Source organism: Zea mays, chromosome 5 (assembly GCF_902167145.1).
Source record: "Zea mays cultivar B73 chromosome 5, Zm-B73-REFERENCE-NAM-5.0, whole genome shotgun sequence".
NCBI classification, from domain to species: Eukaryota; Viridiplantae; Streptophyta; class Magnoliopsida; order Poales; family Poaceae; genus Zea; species Zea mays.
Genome location: NC_050100.1, coordinates 81,672,647 through 81,686,885, shown reverse-complemented (window position 1 = coordinate 81,686,885; position 14,239 = coordinate 81,672,647).

Below are 14,239 nucleotides of genomic sequence, written 5' to 3'. Positions count from 1 at the left end.
TTGTGTTCATTTGAGCTCTTGCGCTTGGATTGCTTCTTTTCTTTCTCATTCTTCTTGCGATCAACTCAATTGTAACCAAGGCAAGAGACACCAATTGTGTGGTGATCCTTGCGGGGACTTTGTGTCCCGTTTGATTGAGAAGAGAAGCTCACTCGGTCTAAGTGACCGTTTGAGAGAGGGAAAGGGTTGAAAGAGACCCGGTCTTCGTGACCACCTCAACGGGGAGTAGGTTTACAAGAACCGAACCTCGGTAAAACAAATCTTCGTGTCTCACTCTTTATTTGCTCACGATTTGTTTTGCGCCCTCTCTCTCAGACTCGTTCTTATTTCTAACGCTAACCCGGCTTGTAGTTGTACTTAAGTTTGTAAATTTCAGATTCGCCCTATTCACCCCCCCTCTAGGCGACTTTCAGGCGCCACAAGCTCACTCCTCCCTGGGAAGGGCCGTTCATCATCGCCAAGATTTCGAAGCCCGGAACATACAAGCTGGCCAACAGTCAGGGCGAGGTCTACAGCAACGCTTGGAACATCCGACAGCTACGTCGCTTTTACCCTTAAGATGTTTTCAAGTCGTTCATATACCTCGTCCTCTTTACATACACAAATAGAGTCTAACCATTAAGGAAGGGTCCGCCTTGCCTCGGCAAAGCCCGACCCTCCCTCGGGGGCTAGAAGGGGGGAACCCCCTCTGCGTCAAAATTTTCCTCGGAAAAAGTCTTTCTGCCAGAACATCTTTCGCGCTTTTCGACTACTTCGATAGTGGGATCCTGAAAACGACGGAGTACACGTAAGCGGCACAGCCGACCGAGCCGAGGGACTCCTACGCCTCCGGGATACGGATACCTCACTCATCACCTTCTGCGATAAGTAACTCGTGCTCGGATAAGCGATTCTGCTGACCGAACAAGTCTTAACGCTCGAAAACTTTTCTGCCAAAATGATTTTTCGTGCCTTCTCGACTATATCGATAACAGAATCCTACGGACAAATAAGAGTACACGTAAGCGGCGAGGCCGACCGAGCCGAGGGACTCCTACGCCTCCGAGATATGGATACCTCACTCATCACCTTCCACGATAAGTAACTCTCGCTCGGATAAGCGATTCTGCTACCAACAAACAAGTCCTGATACTCGAAACAAGAGGAAAAGAAACACAGCTTTATAACACGACAATGATATGTTTGGGCCTCGGCGGCCGCAAAAAACATACACGTACTACAGACAAACTGTTCCTGCAGGTTCAGACATCAACAGAGGGAGCAGCAGCACCCTCGGCGTCGTCTCCACCTTCGACGGAATCTGGCCCGGCCTCGGACGGCGACACAGGCGGAGGATCTCCACCTCGAAGGAAGATGTCAGCACTGCGCCTGGGCCATCGCCGCCAAGGTCTCCTCCAGGAACCCGGCCCGAGCAGATGGCTCGGCTGGCCGCTCCGTAGCCGCAGCCAGCTGTCCCCCGAGGACATCAGCCCGGCTCATGCCCTCGGCAGCCCAACTCCGGGGTTGGTCTCGCCAGTGGATGACCTGGCCAGGTTCCAGCCGCCGCTGCTATGCCTCCTCGGCCTGGGAAGTCACCTGCTCCTGGGCCGACGAAGTTTCTTCTTGAGCCGACTCTGCCTCTGTCCACGCTGACACCGCTGCCTCTGGCTCCGGCTCATCGCAGAGCGGCCGAGGGTTTCTTTAACTGAGCAAGAGAAGCCTTGGGTGGCAAGGCCGACCGAGCCGAGGGACTCCTATGCCTCCGGGATACGGATACCTCACTCGTCACCTTCCGCACAGGGCAACTCACACTTGGTTAAGCGGTTCAGCTAGCCGACAGGCAAGTCCTGGCGCTCGAAATAAGGAAGAAACACGGTATTGCACTCAAATACCTAGATGTTCAGGCCCCGACAGCCACAATGAACAGACACCGGCACTCAAGGTGCCATTACAAATAGAACTTTGGTTCCACTCCCGCGGGTATGAACAACCCCCACATCAGAGGGCCTGCGGGACGACAAACTCCGGGTGACTCGCCGGCGACCTCTGCAGCAGCAGCGATGGTCCCAAGGCGAACGCTACCGCTGGAAGGCTCTCGTTCGCTTCCCCTCGTGGAGGACGAGAACCAGACATTAAAGCCAAAGAGCCGGAGGCCCGGAGCGTAGATGGCGCCGACGATCTCGTTGGCAGAGAAACCTTCTCCGGCTGCCACCACCTCAGCACTGACGGCGGCGTCCACCTACCGACCAACACCGCACCAACGAGCGCAGGCCGCCCCAAAGCGCACCGGTAGGTCCTCACTCCCGTCCTCGCCACGAAAACGAGAATGGGACCGTCCCAGAACACGAGTACCGCCCTCGCGGCGTACGACGTGTTGTGAGACCCTCCGGTACAGCCGGCCACAGTCGCCCGGGTAGAGGACGGAATGCTGCACCCTGGCCGGGCAGCAGCAGTTCGCCTTCCCCCGCATGGCTGGAGGACGCCTCCTCCGCAGAGCTAGAGGATGGTTTCCACCCCCAGATGCCAGAGGAAGAAGCGGGACGCCAGCCCACGCGAAGGTAGGCCCCGCCTCGCCTCGCTCCCCGCCCCAGCAAGGATGATGAAGATCCTTGAAGCTGAGGGCGGGGCAGAGGCCACAGCCCGGCTTGCTTCTCTCCACCATCAAACCGATGGTCACCATCCTACGTGACCATTGGTGAGGGAATGCAGCCGGGCTGCCTGATGAAAATCCTTGAAGCCGAGCAATGGCTGAAAGGTGCCAACCTCCACGAAGTTGTGCTCCTCCAACAGCAGCAAGACGAAAGCAACGCGGGCGCTCCCCATCCGGGGGCTCGGAAGGTGGAAGGGCGCAATGCATGAGGGGAGTGCGAAGGCGTGGCTACCACCCAGGGGGGTCGATCCCTTTTTAAAGGCGACTCTCCCCACTCGCGTCCTCAGGCGTCGCGGACTAAGTCTTCACCAACGCGCTCCAGGGTCCTCCCCCTATGACACGGGGGCTGGGTCCCACACGTCATGCAAGCTGGCCCGGGACAGGAGAAGCCAAATCGTCGCGCGCGGAGCGTGTAACCGCCCAGCGGTTACAAGCACTCCTCCATCTTCGCTTAAACCAGCGGGTGAAAGGGCGGACCGCCATGCAGGTGGCATGCAACTGCACCATGGAGACGCACCCTTTCGACTTCGACGCATCCAGCATGGAGGCCCAGGCCCACACGTCATGTAATCGGCGCGCCGGTTACTACGTGCGAAAAACTGCACCGCCACTTACGCCAATGTCGTGCCTTCTCGACTACGGAACCGGTGCCGCGACTCGAGGCAACCCCGCGCATGGCCCAACAAGTGCCAACCAAGCGCATCGGTCACGGGTCAGTCAGCCGCGGGAGAAGGCGCGACGGTCAATATTGCCAAAAGTGGGCCGGCAGTAATGGCGGCAGCAGGCGGGCGGAAGCAGCAGTCAAATTGTCCGCAGGCTCACGTCCCCTCCTGGAACAGCAGGGGAGCCCTCTCCCACGGCGTGAAGACGACGCGCCCGTGTTCCGTCCCTCGAACAACTCACGCATGCACAATGGCTGCCCCGCGAACCAACCGTCCCGTCGCATTAACTTCGCGGCAGGGCAGGCGACACCTTTGGCAGGTGAAGCGGGCGACATTTCACCTCCGCCATGATGACCGCGTCAAAAAAGGTGCGCCATATCATTTAAATTCGTATCATTTTCTCCTTCCCCTTTCTCTCTCTTGCTACAGTGATCGGGAAAGGGGATACTCCGGAAGGGATCCTTCTCCGCGAAGGAAGCGGGCCCCGAGCCCTCCTACTGATCAGGGGTTCGAAGGCTGGCCCCTCGGAAGGGTTCGACAGCTGCCCCAGAGCACTCGGACTTCAGGCTCATTACTGATCAGAGGTTCGAAGGCTGGCCCCTCGGAAGGGTTCGATAGCCGCCTCAGAGCACTCGGGCTCCGCGCCCACTACTGATCAGGGGTTCGAAGGCTGGCCCCCTGAAGGGTTCGAAAGCCGCCCCAGAACACGCAGAGCGAGGGATGACTCTAGGTACGTCCGATACATGGCCGAGGCTCGGGCTACGCTCCCGAGGTACCCTAGGACATTTCTGAGACCAGCAGGAGCGATTATGTAACGGAATCCCATCAGAGGGAGGCATCGAGCCCTCGAACCCTATCAAACGGGATCGGGTCCGGCAAATCATCTGCAGGTACTTTTGGAGCGCGCCTCTGGGCCACTAGCCGACCCTTATCGAACGGGGCACATGCGTCCACTCGGATCACCCGTTAGCAACTCACTGCAGACACCATGTTCGGCGCCCTCCAAGGGAAACATGGTGCTTTCCCCCCCTCCTCCTTGCGGAAAGGCGACGAAGGGGCGTATGATAAAAGCCAAGTCAGTCCTTGACCGTCCTCTCACTCTGTGCAGAGGCTCGGGGGCTGCTCTCACAAACCCGACTCCGGCCAAACCGTTGACAGCGTCAACATACTAGCCCGAGAACTTGGAACCTGACCATGCACCCGGGCTACGATCAGATCGCATGAGGGAACAACCAGACCGGTCGAGGCGTCACAAAAGGCATTAAGACCTCGGAGGAGTCAAACCACTCCTCCAAGGCCTCGGGGGCTACACCCGGCGGGTGCGCTCGCGCGCGCCCACCGGAACAAAATGTAACCGAGAAAGGCCGGTCCCCTTGCAAAAAAGTGCGACAAAGCCTCCAAGCGAGTGCCAACACTCCCTTTGAGGCTCGGGGGCTACTGTCGGGGACCATAATTAGGGGTACCCCCAAGACTCCTAAACTCGGCTGGTAATCACCATCAGCACAAGCTACAAAAGCCTGATGGGCGCAATTCAGGTCAAGGCTCCGTCCACTCAAGGGACACGATCTCGCCTCGCTCGAGCCCAGCCTCGGGCAGGAACAGTAGACCCAAGCGGATTCACGCCTCGCCCGAGGGCCTCCTCAAGCAACGGGCGCACCCTCGACTCGCCCGAGGCCCAGCTCGGGCAGGCTTCGTAGTGAAGCAACCTTGGCCAGATCGCCTCGCCAACCGATCGTATCGCAGGAGCATTCAATGCAAGGATCGCCTGACACCTTATCCTGACGCGCGTTCCTCAGTCGGCAGGGCCGAAGTGACTGCAGTCACTTCGCCCCTCCACTGACTGACCTGACAGGAAAACAGCGATGCCTGCCCTGCTCCGACTGCTGTGCCACCCGCCAGGGTGAGGCTGACAGCAGCCAAGTCCAGCCTCAGGTGCCATAGGAAGTTCCGCCTTGCCCAACCCTAGGGCTCGGCCCCCGCCTCGACCTCGGAAGACGGTCTCCGCCTCGCCCGACCCCAGGACTCGGCCCCCGCCTCGACCTCGGAAGACGGTCTCCGCCTCGCCCGACCCTAGGGCTCGGCCTCAACCTCGACCTCGGAGGAGTCACCGCCTCGCCCGACCTTGGGCTTGGACCGACCACGCTACAGGGGGGTAAATCATTACCCTACCCCTAGCTAGCTCAGGCTACGGGGAAGAAGACCGGTGTCCCATCTGGCTCGCCCCGGTAAACAAGTAATGATGGCCCCCACGTGCTCCCATGACGACGGCGGTTCTCAGCCCCCTATGGAAGCAAGGAGACGTCAGCAAGGTCCCAACAGCCCCGACATCTGTGCTTCTACAGGGCTCAAGCGCTCCTCCGACGGCCACGACATCACATGCACAGGGCACTAACACCTCTCCGACAGCCACGTCAGCATGTACATAGGGCTCTGGCTCCTCTCTGCCGGACACGTTAGCATATTGCTACACCCCCCATTGTACACCTGGACCCTCTCCTTACATCTATAAAAGGAAGGTCCAGGACCCTCGTACGAAGAGGTGGCCGCGCGGGAGGACGGGCTGACGGATAGGCTCTCTCTCTCTCCCTCGTGAACGCTTGTAACCCCCTACTACAAGCGCATCCACCCTGGGAGCAGGACAACACGAAGTCGCGGTTTTCCCCTCCTTGTGTTCCGTCTCGCGTCGACCCATCTGGGTTGGGGCACGCAGCGACAATTTACTCGTCGGTCTAGGGACCCCCCGGGGTCAAAACGCCGACAAATTGAAAGAGCACAATCTCTACTTATGAATTTCCATGAAATATCTTAAAAGAGATTGTATTAGTAACACAAGCAATAGTTTCCTATTTAGCAACCTCTAGTATATGAATGATAAGAAGGTTACTAAAACAAGGAAACCTCATGATATGAACTAAATTACCCTTACAAGCATCATGCATAACATCAATTGTAAAAAAGATGAAAGTAGCATGATTATTTAATTAAGTTTATATGGCAAGTTTAATTCATAGCATGGTGAGTGATTAATGGAGAAGACTCAAAACCAATTTAAACAAGAATGAATACATCACATAGTATTGGTTCGATCTTCTTTGAATGTTGAATGGCACACTTCATTTGGGAAACACATTCTCATGTTGTGAGACTACATAAACACTTAGATAGAAACATTAGTCTCACAACTCTAGTCATATAGAGAATTCCCCATTTGGTAAGTGCTATAAGAATTTGAATTTCTTACTTAGCACTCTATTCATTTAAGAACATGGGATAACACTCTTTATGTCTAGGTCATGGCAATAATATGATGATTAACTTGAAATATGCCACAAGATACATACAATCAATTTAAAGCATGTAGATTGTCACAATATAAAATATGAACTTGCAATCTACCATATAATTAGATCCTTTCCAAAGCAAGGTAAAATCTTTTAAGTTCATTCTCAAGTGCTTCATTTTTCCTATGTGGCTACAAAAGACACAAAGGAATATACCAATTAAAAGCAATGTGCACTTAAGAATTAATTGTTACCATCCTTTGGATATCACTTGGTTGTAGGCCTTTTGCTTGATTCCCACAAAGGTTAATCCTTATTCCCTACAACACAAGTTCTTGCTAGAGATGAATATGAAGTTAGTGAAATAACAACTCAATTCATCTTTGGGTTAATCTTAAAGGATAGATAATGTAAGATTGATAGCTTGAGATAAGAATTGAGTTGAACCGCTCAAGCACCCCAAAGATTCATATCATCTCTGGGTACCTGCAAAACTTATTAAGTACATTTTGGTACCCATCTCATGATAGGTCCATCAAGGTTAGCCAATAAGGACTTAGGCACCCAAATAGCCTTGGTCCTAGAATGTGGTGAACTCATCACCTTTCTAGCACAAGAGTCAAATTTGGGTCTCCTAAGCATATTTGAATGTATTGACAAGTTAGGTGTGGCAGAACCTCCCAAGGTATCGGGCCCACATGCACCTGTCCTCATCTCAAAGACCTCAGACGGCATGCATGTGCACCAGATAACTTAACAGGATCCATCCGATTGCCCCAAGGACATCGGATAAACCACTTACAACCAGAACCGCGGGATTAAGTAACAAAAAATCACACACACAACATTTTAGCAGCGGAAATTTTATTACCAAATTTTACAGGTTACAAAAATTTTACAATATTTTATCGGAGTGATTACAAGAGTATAAGTTTGAAATATATGCTAGCTCAAATGACCATCCTCAGTAAGAAGATAAAGACGGGGTATACTTATATAAGAAGGCCGAGCCCACCGGCACTTAACACCATCACAGCAGCACAAAGTTATATTATGAAAAACAACAGGGAATAAAACCCTGAGTATAGAATTACTCAGCAAGACTTACCCGACTAAAGAAAAGACTCTCAAGGATATGCTGGATTTGGGAACCAAGGAGAGGCTTTAGCAAGAATCAACTTAGATACTTTTGCAGAAATAGCTTACTAAAGTGAGTCCTTACTTTCAATATTTTAACGCCAGATTAAATATTAATAGACTCTGTTTGCATCTAGTCTAATTTCACCATCTCATCAATACAACATCATTTTTATTCATGAGGTTCACATCCTGACTTAGGTTGCAGGTCGGAGATCAAGTCTCCACTCTCCGGGGATATAACGGCGATCCGAATCGATTTACTCAGCTGAGGATCTCTAACCACACGACATATGTAGCACTTAACCCTTGCATATGTCAACCGTTCCCACAGATCCTCCACAACGTGAACGGGTCCGCGCTACCCGGGAGCACAGTACTCCTCCATCCTGCCTTTAGCCAGGAGGGTACACGCTACTCCCACCATCTCCCACGCCTAGTGCGCGGTTGTCTTTTCACGTATGGAATAGTCGGGTTCAAGCTTATCCTGTCCCATTTCCAGGGCATGTGGCTAGTTAAGATAGTCCTTGATCAACAGGCCTACATACGCATCCAATCATTAATTAATCTGGGCGGAGCATCACCTGTTCCTAGCCCAAGTCCCGATTTAAGTACTTCCACCCTTAGGATTGTTTGTATTCCTTAGGATGAAAAGAGCATCAAAGGGAACTTTATAGTAAGATCCCACCACGCTCTCAATGAAAATATTCTTGCAGGTAGAAGCCATCTTTCCTCAGGATAACCCCTGAGCTAGGCCTTATTGCGAAAGACAACTTCTATCCACAAGATCTAAGCAGGGCTAAGCATTTTTATAAATCATATTTTGATACTTCACCAGAAGTATCTATAAAGGTATGGATATCAAGGAAGACAATGCATCAAAGGGTTTCCAAGCAACTCCTATAAACCTAATGCACATTCACTAGACTTAAAGTGTGTAAAAATAATTTAAAAACACAAGGAAGGGGTTGCATGCACCAGGGCTTGCCTTTGTTGCAGTGAAGTGGTTCTAGATCCCTCTATCCAATACCCAGTTAGATGGCTTCATCCACTTGAGGAGCAGGCATTGGAGTAGACTTCTTCAAATACCACCTCGTTTAGGTGTTCTACAAGTCAATTACAAATACATAATGCTTATCTAATGACATGTAATGCAAACTCTCACAAGAAGAGGTGGGGAACAGAAACACTACAACTAAAGCACATGACAAGAATACACCTATTTCTTAACGCTCGATTAAAGTGACCAATTTGAATTCACTTAGGTAAACCAGGGAATTAATCCAACTTATATCTCATCCAAAAGCTTAAAACTTCTTAAGCAACTTTATATCTTCCCTAGATAAACTTATCTCCTTTCCAAAGCACTAAGCTGAATAAAATTCAGTCACAATCACTCTGGCAGTCTAGTTTTGGACAGCTGTTATTTCCTACTTTATGTGGATTCAAGCCTAACTTGCTTAAAGGGATTTGTTCCTTATAACATGGTCTTTCACTTTGCTATAACATTCCTACCCCAATTCTTCTTGGATTAATTACCACAAGGACCCAAATTGAATAAAAACACACAAATTCAGACTTAAATATTATTCTAAGTCTGAATCCTAACACCTGACAGTCCACCTTTTGGCCACTTTTACTTCCAAAATTATGTGGAACCAAGTCCACCTCACTTTATAAAACTTGCTATCTTTACTATGGTCTCCAGCTTTGCTATGGAAACTTTAATCCAATACCCCATGAATCAGTCACAAATGAATTCCAAACTAGGCATCCTGCTGCAATTCAGTTTTCAGAACTGAATAAAAATTCAGTTATGTGTCCAGCCTGACAGACAAACTTTAGCCAACCCTTTTCTCCAATTTTTACAAAGCAACAGACCAAGCTCACATAACCAAAGTTATTCCTTAGATATAGCTCTACTACTTTGGTATAGTACCCCTAGGTTGAAAACATTCAGAACAATTTTTATGAAGCACCAAAATGGAGCTGAACACACTAAAACCTAGTTTCAGCCTTATGCACTAAGTCTAGGATCCAGAAACCTGACAGCCTATGTTTGAGCAAATTTCACACCTAGTTCCAGGCAACCAATAGTGGTAGAGTTCAAGCAGTAAATGGTGTGAGCTTCACTGACCTAAGGAGAACACGAAACATGCACTGTACAGCTGGGGAATCGCTTGTGATTGCTTGACCGCGGCGAGGTGGGCACTTGGATGACCCTGGTCACCACACAGGAGGTTGACACTCAGCTCAGGAACAACTTAACTCTGCAGTAAGGGAGAGGATTAACACTGGCTGGAACACTAGAACAACTTCACCCTTGCAGTGGTTATTGGTTAGAGCTCGAGGGCAAGGAGTATTCTTTACTGGACCATGCCCTATAAATACTTGAATATGGGGCAAGGTGTTCCTGACATGTTTGACATGCAGCTAAGGTGTCCTCCCATGGTGCCAGCAACATATCAGCTAGCCTACGTGGCTCACATGCCCTCATACAACACCAGCACCCAGCCCCAATTTAAACATTGAACCTGGTCAACTAGCACACAAATATCCCTTGTGGATATGCTCTAACAGCCCAAAATATCAACCTATTTCAGTGAACACAGATAGGCAGACGTGTGGCTGAGAACACCACTTGTGGCTAAACACAAAGAGGTCCAAGACTTGATATTTCTGCTGGGGTAGCCACTAGAACCTTTGTGGTGCAGTTTACTTCATCAAATAACCAACAGATAAGGTCTTGACTGCATGTTGTTTCCCAAAACAATGCAGAATTACTTGGATAATTTTTAGTGGGGAGGGGTCTCTAGACCTTTAGTGATGTATCTCAATCTTATCTCCATCCCACACTCGAGTGGCACTAGCAGAAAGCAACTGATCTTCTTCAGATTCCATATACCACACTGAACTCAACTGCATGAGCCTACTGTTTCATCTGCACACCTCCCTGTTGACCCCCTGCAAACTCTCAGTTTTCCATGGCAACAGGGGAAGCAAGTTTAACAAAACTTGTCGACCAAATGACTCTCTACCACTTCTCCACAGGGACCTTAGGCTTAAACCCCTTGGATCAATCACAAGGAAGCTCCAAAATCTAAAGAAAAACACCGAAAATTCAGTTTCAGAGGTCTGAAACAGCATTACACAGATTCTAACAGAGGAAGTTTAGAGGTGTTTTACTCCCATTCTTTTGTAGAACCGAGTACAGCCCTATTGATAAAACTTATTCTCTATACTATGGACTCCAACTTTGCCACATAGTTCATAGTCCAAAGCCACAAGAGTTGGTCGCAATATGGCTCTAAACTTTGCATCACGTACTGATTTCAGACTTTAAATTCTGAATAAACTAAGTCACTAGCCACCTGAGAGTCAAATTTTGAGCAGCTGTTACACCGCTTTTTATGTGGGATCATGTCCATGATCCTTTAATAAAGTTGTTCACCATTAGGTGGTCTTCACTTCCACTACAAAAACCTTAGTCCAAAACCTTATAGAACAACCACAAAAGGGCTCCAAACTTGGCACCATACAGCAATTTTCAGATTTCAGAACTAAACCAAATGCAGTTAACGTACTATCTGTCAGTCCAACCTTGAGCAAGCTTTTCTCCATTTTCTGTGTGGAATCAAGTCAAAGACACTTTAGTAGATTTGTTCACTATCATATAGGCTTTAACTTCTCTATAAACATCCCAGCACAAAACATTACAGAACAGCCACAAACCAGCTCCAAAACTGCTATCCACACTGAAATTCAGCTACTATTTCCAATCTGAAAATTCAGAAACACAGAAGCACCACTTTAAATCACTCTTTTTCCTGGGTTCCAAATGTTTCTAGGGGACAATTGCTTAATAAAGTTTATACTCCTATAGTTCCTCTACAAGTTTGGTATAGTGACGAATAACCAAAAACTCTTGGATTCCAAACTACACTAGCCCAAAGTTTGCACAAAATACTGAAATTCAGACCCTGAATTTCACTGTCTGAAATATACAAAATCTGACAGCTCTAATTTGGACCACTTTTTCAACTAGTTGCATATAGTTTTAGGGCTGGTACACTTAATAAATATTGTTCTCCAACAGTCACTTTACAAGTTTGTTTTAGCAACTCCTTACCAAAAGTCCATAGATCAAAAGTTATAAGTGTCCAAAGACAGCTATATGAAACTGTTTTCAGCCCAATTCAAACTGAACCCAAAACTGAATTTCTGCAAATTACTCCAAATTTCTCCACACAACTTGGAATCCTCCAAATAAGAAACTTATTCACTTTTCCAAGCTCTACCATTTTGGTATATAGACTTTTAGCTAAATCCTTCTAGATTTTGAATTCCCCTTTTGGGCTAGTTTTAGGGTTTCAAATGAGTTTCATTTGTGTTTCAGCTTCTTCTAGGGATTCATCCCTTTGATCCCTCCACCTAGAGCAAAGTTACTCTCTAGCTCAAGATCCAATCTTTGATACACATATCTCATATCCAAAATGTCCTGGTTTAGAATTTCCTTTACTTAACCATCTATTCCAAGCAAAGCTCAAGTTAAGGTTTGGAGTTATTCCAGCTTCTTAAGCGCTTCTTCCACTTGACCATCATTCGAAAACAAGGCTACTCTAGGCTCTAAGACTTACCTTTAACATTTAAGACTCCAAGCCAATTTGTTACTTGCTCAAGAGATGATCTTCCCTCATTTTGCTTAAACCAGGTCCTTAACTAAGTCCACTACTCAACACACAACATCACACTTTTTGTAAAGTTTTAACTAGTAAATGCATTCTAGGCGTAACAAGCACTTTAATGCAGATGCTTATGATGACATGTCAGAGTTTTAGTTTACGTAACACTAGGGGTGTTACATTAGGCTTAGGAGTTTTACCCTTTGGACAAACCTTGAATAGATGACCTTTTTCACGGCAATTGTAGCAAATGCGATGCTTGTCCTTGCAATGCATTTGCCTTTTGCTTTCATCCTTTTTGATGGTCATCTTTCTTGATCGTGCAAGGTCTTGATTCTTCATGTGGGGGCATGAATCAATTTCATGGCCCTTCTCCTTGCATCCATAGCACCTCCTATCGCTTCTCTTTGATCTTTCTTTGTTGAAGCACATAGGTACATTGTTAGAGCAAATCATATGAGCATTAATTTTCTCACCATGGATTTTGCTCATGCCCTTCTTGGAAAGCTTGGTATTCTTTTGAAGGGGTTTTGTGCATGCTATAGTTGTCCCCTTCTCAAGCTTTTTCACCATATTATCACGGTTATCTTGATAAGGTTGAGCATGACACTTTCCCTTCAAACGAGTTAAGCTCCTTCTTAGCATTCCAACTTCTTCCTTGAGCTCTTTATTTTCTTGTGTGATAGAAATATCACTAATTCCTGAAATTTCTAGCTCAATGGAAGATTGGCTTTCTTGAGAGCAACATTTGTTAGCACATGATAATATAGTTTCTACTTGAGTACATGTGCATATGTGAGGTTGGTATGATTTCAAATTAGTTAACACAACCTCATGAGCCATTTCTAACATGATATGTGAATCCATAAATTTATTATGAGAGCACACAAGCATATCATGTTTTTCTTGCAAAGCTAGATTTTTAATATTTAACTTTTCTATCGTGTTCTAGAGCATAACATTTTTATTTTCTAATTGAGCAATATATGATGAATGATTAACGACTCTAATTTGCTCAATTGAAATGTCTTCATACCTTTGGACCAAATCATAATGAGAGCACTTTAGCTTCTCATGCTCTTTGGTCAACTTCTCTAAGTCTTCGATTTTTCTGATGAGGAAGTCTTCTTGCTTATGAAGCTTGTTCTTCCGCTCTTTTCATGAGTTTAAGCAAGCTCATCCGATTTTTCTTGCTTAGCTGAGCGAAGAATTGTTGAAGATCATCCTCATATTCACTATCACTTTCTTGCTCCTCCTTGTCCTCACTTCCGCTTTCACTGTCACTCCCATTAGCGATAAAGCACATATGAGAAGTGGATTTGAAAGACGAACCTTGTGAAGAGGTGGATTCATCGTTTGGTCTCCATCAATCATCTTCTTCTTCTTCAATCTTGTTCTTCGCCTCATCTTCCTTCATTTTGAGGAACATCCTTTCGGTGATTCTCATGGCAAGATCTATTGCCCTAGGATCAACATCTGCACCAAAAGATAAAGTCGAGGCAACCTCAACTTTTTCAAGCTTAGAACCACTTTCGTTTCTTAGTCCCCCCGACATGATCTTTTCCTCACGCGGTTAAGCGTTAGAACGAGGATTAGGCTCCGATACCAATTGAAAGTTGCCTAGAGGGAGGGTGAATAGGCAAGTTAAAACTTTTTCAACAAAACTAGAAACGAACTGGGTAAAACTGGTTCAACCGGTTTGCACGAGCTCAACTAAAGAATGAGATATAAAACTGAATTGATCTCAAAATTCACCCAGTTAACTTTGGAAATGAGATGTTCTAAATGATCCACAGGGTTCAAAGTAGTAGATTTGAGAAGGGCACTTCTCAAAATCCACACACCAAA